Source organism: Saimiri boliviensis, chromosome 8 (assembly GCF_048565385.1).
Source record: "Saimiri boliviensis isolate mSaiBol1 chromosome 8, mSaiBol1.pri, whole genome shotgun sequence".
NCBI classification, from domain to species: domain Eukaryota; kingdom Metazoa; phylum Chordata; class Mammalia; order Primates; family Cebidae; genus Saimiri; species Saimiri boliviensis.
Genome location: NC_133456.1, coordinates 120,269,851 through 120,276,698, shown reverse-complemented (window position 1 = coordinate 120,276,698; position 6,848 = coordinate 120,269,851). Strand labels below are relative to the sequence as shown.

At 38.7% G+C, this 6,848-nt stretch overlaps 1 long non-coding RNA gene across 1 annotated transcript; it reads right to left on the bottom strand.

Annotated features, from left to right (window-relative positions):
• Positions 1–4,566: 4,566 nt before the first annotated feature.
• LOC120367562 (uncharacterized) lies at positions 4,567–5,837 on the bottom strand. Its single transcript, XR_005581917.1, has 2 exons — positions 5,700–5,837; positions 4,567–4,730 (listed from the first exon to the last, which is right to left on the bottom strand). It is a non-coding gene; the product is annotated as an uncharacterized LOC120367562 (long non-coding RNA).
• Between the last annotated feature and the right edge of the window lie 1,011 nt (positions 5,838–6,848).

Below are 6,848 nucleotides of genomic sequence, written 5' to 3'. Positions count from 1 at the left end.
CCACAAGATAAATTGCTGAGATTTTGATGAGGATTGTGTTGAATCCAAAGAGCAAGTTGGGAAGAACTGACCTTTCATTAATGCTAGGCCTTCCTATCAATGAACATAAAATATCTCTTTATTTATTTAGTTCTTCTTTAATTTCTTTAATCAAAATCTTGTAGGTTTTCTCATAGATCTTTTACATATTTTGATAGATGTAAACCTAAGTACTCCATTTGGGGGAAGGGATGTTACCATAAATTGTATTGTGCTTTTAATTTCAAATTCTAATTTCTCATTCCTGGTGTGTAAAAGAGCAATTGCAATTGACTTTCCTATATCAACCCTGTATGCTGCATCCTTGCTATAACTGCTTGTTAGTTCTAGAAGTTTTTTGGTTAGTTGTCTTGGTGGCCCCCGCAAACGTTCTTCCTCTAAGCCCAGGTTAAGAGTTGGTATTATTTGCTTCCCCATACAGATGACTATCAAAGGCGAGGTCGGGGAGAGTGCAAGGCAGCAGCTTCCTGCAGTCTTCTCCACTTTACATCCATTCATACTGTTAAAGTGGGTGAGGGGAGTTAGTACTTGTGGACAGTTTCCCAGATATTTGCTATGAAAATCTACATAGGGTGAATTAGACTTTCACAAATGTTATATCTTGGGGGCCTTTGAAGAATTTTTAATTTTAACCTATTAGGCAACCCGTATCATTTTTATTGGAAAAACACATAGAAATAAACATAATTATGTCAATACATGTCAAAAAGCCTCTTGATAAAATTCAACATCACCCCTTGTTAAAAATATTTAAACCCCTTAAGAAGCTCACAGTTGAGAAAGATGCTTTTATACTGATAAAGTTATCAGAAACCTACAGCAAAAAAACATATTTAATGATACAGCATGAACCGAAATGTCATTTACATTTATGGTACACAGGATTTCTTTTAATCGGTAATGATAAGACAGACAAACACAGAAATGACTGTCATGAGAGAAGTAGTTGATATTAGTACTCACAGTTCCCTGGAAACAATAGGCACAGCACACCACAAGGGGCAGGACAGGGAAACATCAAGGTCACTCAGAAGGCAGAGGAAAAGGGGGAAACATGGACAAGAAACTTGATTGCAGTTTCCATGGGAAGGAACAAGCAACGCAGGGCAATCACGCTTAGAATTGTCTAGTTTGAATGATGTCATCGGCTTCTGGAGAGAAGAGGCTGCTGACTGGTGTTGAGGAAATTAGGGAAACAGGATACTGGTCAGAAATGTGAGAGTGATAAGAAAGAATGGAGACTGCAAAAGAGATAACCAGAGATGGAGAAGAAAAAAGAGTGAGGAAGAGAGGATAAAGAAGGAGGTATAAACTCTGGGTTGGTTGGTTTGTGTATGAATGCATACAGGGAGGAAAGTTCTTCATTATACAAGAATTAGCTTATCCTGAGAGAGGCAGTCCCTCCAGGGTCAACAAAGCCCCAGATGTCAAAGCATCAAAATCAGAAAATAAGAGACATGACTGATACATCCCTAAAGACACTATTATAATTAACATGATTCAACATTATCCTGGAGTCTGTAGCCAATGCACACATAGCAAAAACAGCAATAGAAACAAATATCTGAATGGAAAAGACAGACTTTTAAATTCTCAGATCATGTATCTACTTAAACTATAAAAACAAAGTCAAGCAATCCATTGAAAGCTATTAATTGATTTGATTATGTGTAAGTAAAATATAGAAACTAAAACCTGTCCTATATACTATATACCAGTGAAGCTCATTTATAAAATGTAACATAAAGGGTGATTCACAAGAGGAACAATAACTATTTCTAGAATTGACAAACAATTTCAAACTCGACATAAGGAAAACGGTAAATGTTTATTGCAAGCATAAAAGAAAACATCAGGAAAAAAAAAACTACAGGTCATCAATGCTCCACCTACTTCCAATAACAACCAATAACAATGATTTAATTAAATAATGTGAGTTCCCCGACATGGTTCCAAATTCAGTTACCATGGGATTTTAACTGTGAGTAATTACATAAGTACAAACTTTTTGTGAGCACTTCAGTCCACAAATCACAACATAAATAACACATGCAAATAAGATCAGTGACCTATCACTTCTTCCAAAGTATGCTGTTGCCAATCACTGCACATTGATTACTGAGTTTACATGGAGAGCAAACTATGTTATTGTCTTGCCTCCTTGTCTCCCAGTGAGAAGCCCATGTGACATTTTAGGAAAATGAATAATCAAAAGAGAAAATTAGTCAACAGGCATGAAATTGCAACAAAAAAAATGAAAAGGGATAACACGAAGTGTAATTCAAATGGAACATAAGTGTAGATATAGAAGAAATAGCAGCAATTCACCAAGGCAGATGTTTCTTTGGTATTTCAAGTATTTTTGCCAAATAAATCAATTCTAAATCTAATTGAAGCTCTATATTTACAGAAATACAGGGGGCAGAGATACGTGTTGTGTTAGGCTGTTTTTCTGTTGCTATAAAGAAATACCTGAGAATGGGTAATTTACAAAGAGAAAAGGTTTAATTGGCTCACAGGTCTGCAGGCTTTACAGGACGCATGGTGCTGGCATCTGCTCACCTTCTTTGTGGGGGCTTCCATTCATGGCAGAAGGCACAGAAGGCACAGAAGGCAAAGTGAGAGCAGGATCTCATATGGAGAGACTGGGAGCAAGAGAGCAAGTGGGGGAGGTGCCACACACTTTTAAACAACAGATGTCCTGACAACTCACAATCAGTGAGAGAGTACCAAGTTCTGCAATCTGTCCCCTTAACCCAAATACCTCCCACAAATCCCCACCTCCAACATTGGGTATTATATCTCAACATGAGTATATTAGTCCATTTTCATACTGCTATAAAGAAACTACCAGAGATGGGGTAATTTATGAAAGGATTTATAAAAATGGACTCACAGTTATGCATGGTTTGGGAGGCCTCAGGAAACTTACAATTATAACAGAAGGTGAAAGAGAAGCAAGACACATCTTCAGTGGAGGGAGGAGAGACAGTGGGCAAAGAGGAAATGTCACACACTTATCAAACTACCAGATCTCATGAGGACTCTCTCATTATCACAAGAACAGCATGGGGTAACTGCCCCCATGATCCAATCACCCCTCGACAAATCCCTCAGACCACACAAGGGAGACAGAATTCAAGATGAGATTCGGGTGGGGACACAGAGCCAAATCCTATCGATGAGATGTGGACAAGACATCCAAACTATAGCACAGGTTAAATAATACCACAGAATGCAATCAGAAAATGCAGACTGTTGAAATACCACAGGATAAATAATCCGGTTTCTTCAGTTAAAACTAAAGAAACCAAAAGAGTGCAAGTGAAAAAACATGTAGGTGACAAATGTAGGTGATATACTCAAAAATATCAAAGGAAATTTAAGACATATTACCATCCAATTTTAATGCATAGTCCTCATTTGGATCCTAGTTAAAATAACTATAAAATAATAATGATTATAATAATTTACAAGATGAGGAAAATCTTGAAAACTGACTGAATATTTAATATGATGCATTAAGAGTTATATCTAAATTGTCTCAAGGTCATAGGGTGTCAGGGTCTGTGTTTTACATCATTAACATTTAAAAGTGCATACAGAAATATTTGTAGATGAAATGAAACAATGCTTGAATTTTCTAAAAAACTGAGGATACGTATATTATACCTCAAGCTAATAATGAGGAATATGGGGGAAGTGTGTGGAGGTGCATATGAAGCACAATTGGCAAGGTGTTGACCATTAGTATGCTGATTAAACAGTAAATTAAGTTCATCAAACTATTAAAGTTTTCTCTACCTTATGCAAATGTTTGAAAATTCTAAAAAAAAAAGAAAAGAAAAGAAAATCTGTAATGGAAAAATAAAACTCTAGGAGCATAATAAAACTAAACACCCACTGATGTACCCGAAAGTGCTGAGTTTACAGTAAGTACTAGATTAATATTTAATAATCCTGTTTTTTGAGACAGAGTTTTACTCTTGTTTCTCAGGCTGGAGTGCAATGGCAGAATGTCCTCTCCCTTCAACCTCTGCCTCCTGAGTTCAAGCGATTCTCGTGCCTCAGCCTCCCAAGTAGCTGGAATACAGGCACCCATCACAACGCCCAGCTCTCTTTTTTTTTTTTTTTTTTTTTTTTTTTTTTTTTACTTTTAATAGGGACAGAGTTTCTCCATGTTGGCAGGGCTGGTCTTGAACTCCTGGCCTCAGGTGATCTGCCCACCTGAGCCTCCCAAATTGCTGGGATTACAGGTGTGAGCCACCATGCCAGGCCCAAAGGATTCATTTTGATTACAACTATCATAAGATCATTGAGAATAACTCATGTGGTTTATCAAAAACACCTTATTATTCCATTAAAGATACTGAGTGGAACAAAAATGATCATGAAGTTGTTTAAAAGAATACTTTCCAGTTTAATTGGCTAAAAAATATTTCCGTATATAATCATTATTACCAAATGTGGGATTGGCATCAAAATGTCAATAATCAAAAATAATTTTTAAATTGATTATTCTGTTGTGTTTAATGATAGAAGAATTCTTTAATTTATTTTTTCCAAATTAAGGGTGAGCAACTAAGTCTGAGATCTTTAGCCCAGGAAGGAGTAGGTGAGGCATAGCCTGCTTTCTTGGCTGTCAATTACTACTGGAAGTGATATCGAAGGCCTTGCTGGAGAAGATGCATCTGCTAAAGAATGTGGGCAGATAACTATAGAGTATAATTACTCAGGAGCCTGATAAGTGTCTACATTTCAAAATGGCAAGGTCAACTTTAAATGTTTAAAAATGTTTATTCTTTGGGATGCCGAGGTAGGTGGATCACTGGAGGTCAGAACTTGGACACCAGCCTGGCCAATCCTGCAAAACCTTGCCTCTACTGAAAATACAAAAATTAGCCAGCCATGACAGCATCTGCCTGTACTCCCAGCTGCTTCGGAGATAGAGATAGGAGAATGGGTTGGAACTGATAGGGAGGATACAGGGAGCTGAGATCACGACACTACACTCCAGCCTGGGCCAAAGAGCTAGATTGTCTCAAAAAAACCAAACAACACTAAACGTTTATACATTTTATGGTTTATGAAAAATATCAACTCTAGTTGTTACTTAGAATTTCTATTCCACAGAAGTTCCTTAAGTACTATTTTTGTACTAAACTGAAAGAAGGAATATGTACATTGACATGCAGAGTACAAATATATCTCCATCATTTTAAGATCCCTTTGCAGCATTAAGAGAATTGTAATTTTCTTAAATATTTACCAAAAAAGAAGTCAATGATTTGCAATCTTTCCGAATGAAGGGCATGAATTCCAGCTCATGCTGCTTCCGCACTGGAAATTTGGTGCCACAATAATAAACTGAAACATCAATGACACACTTCTTTCAACAGTAAATCTAAGATTGAAATGTTTATTTTCGGTGGTTAGGTTATTTTCATTTTATCCTTAGTTAGGATAAAAATGGTGGAAGATTATACCATGAAATTAAAGGTGAGAGATCAAGTAGAACATGTTATTGTATTACTACTATTTTAATATAAAGATTGCATCATCATAAACACAGGGATTTGGGGCTCATCTTAGCACTTCTCCCCAGGTACCTTTAATATATATCATTTTATTGAAGTTGCCTGTGTACCCATCAGTCTCACCTACTAGTTGAACACCTCCTCTAATTGATTCTTCCATTTCTCTACCATATCTTGCCTTGAGTCAATTCTAAAGAAATGTTTGATGAAAGAAGGTAAATACCAGAAACACGTGTAAAGGGCTGCATCTAGAACTGTGCTCTATCAACGTGAGCATTCGAAAAATGTGATGTACTTAGTGTATGAATTTTACAAAATTTCCCTATTACACTTGCTAGTTTAAATGAATGTATTTTCAAAAAATATAAATTGCATACTTATTGAATGCATATATACACATTAAATATATATGTATATCACATGTACACATGTGAACATAACAGAGTAGACTTAACTCATGGCAATGTTTTTTCTGAAAGCACCTGCAGAAATTTGTCTTCTTACTAGTTTCAAAAACCCTCAGAAGCCTTGGGGGAAAGAGGAACCTTTGGATGCCAGACAGTGCATGAGGCACATTTGGTTGCACTGATTTTAACATAATTCTTATTCATAATTCACATTGAGGAAACCAGAAAGTTGCTAGCAGCTGTCAATGAACCACAGGTGGGGCGGGCCGCTGTGGGGCGGGGCCTTGAGAGGCGGTGCCTGGGCTCCCACATCACAAATGGAAGGGCCGCACCTGGAGGGAACTCAAGGCCTGATTGGTTCCTCCTAAGTAGGACGTGATCTGGTTGGCAAGGCAACCGGCCTTCAGCTGGTGGCCTTCAGTTATTGCCTTCAAAGTTGGGAGAGTCAGCAGGTGCTGAGCCCTACAGACCTGGAAGCAAGCGAAGGCCCAAGCTGCCTGAGAAGAGCAGAGGCTCCCCATAAAAACCACGCTGACCTGTCGCATGTGGACCAAAGCCAGCCCCCAGCACGGCCGGTGCTGGGGTTCTGCAGAGCCGTCCTGCGGCTCTGACATCTATGAATGAGTGGGCGGCCAGCAAAGGCACAACCCCAGCAGAGAGGAGTTACGGGCGCCCCGAACACGAACACGCTGTACCACAATGGCAGCCCCAAGCGGGGCCAGCTCAGGGTGAGGGGGCGGAGCCGTCCTTCAGCTTTGATTCAGATCTACAAGACAGAGATGGCTCTAGTGCCTGACCCCGCTGCTTTGGAGCGCACTGGCCACCAGAAGACGCCCAAAGGTAGGGAGGCCAGGGATACCGCTTG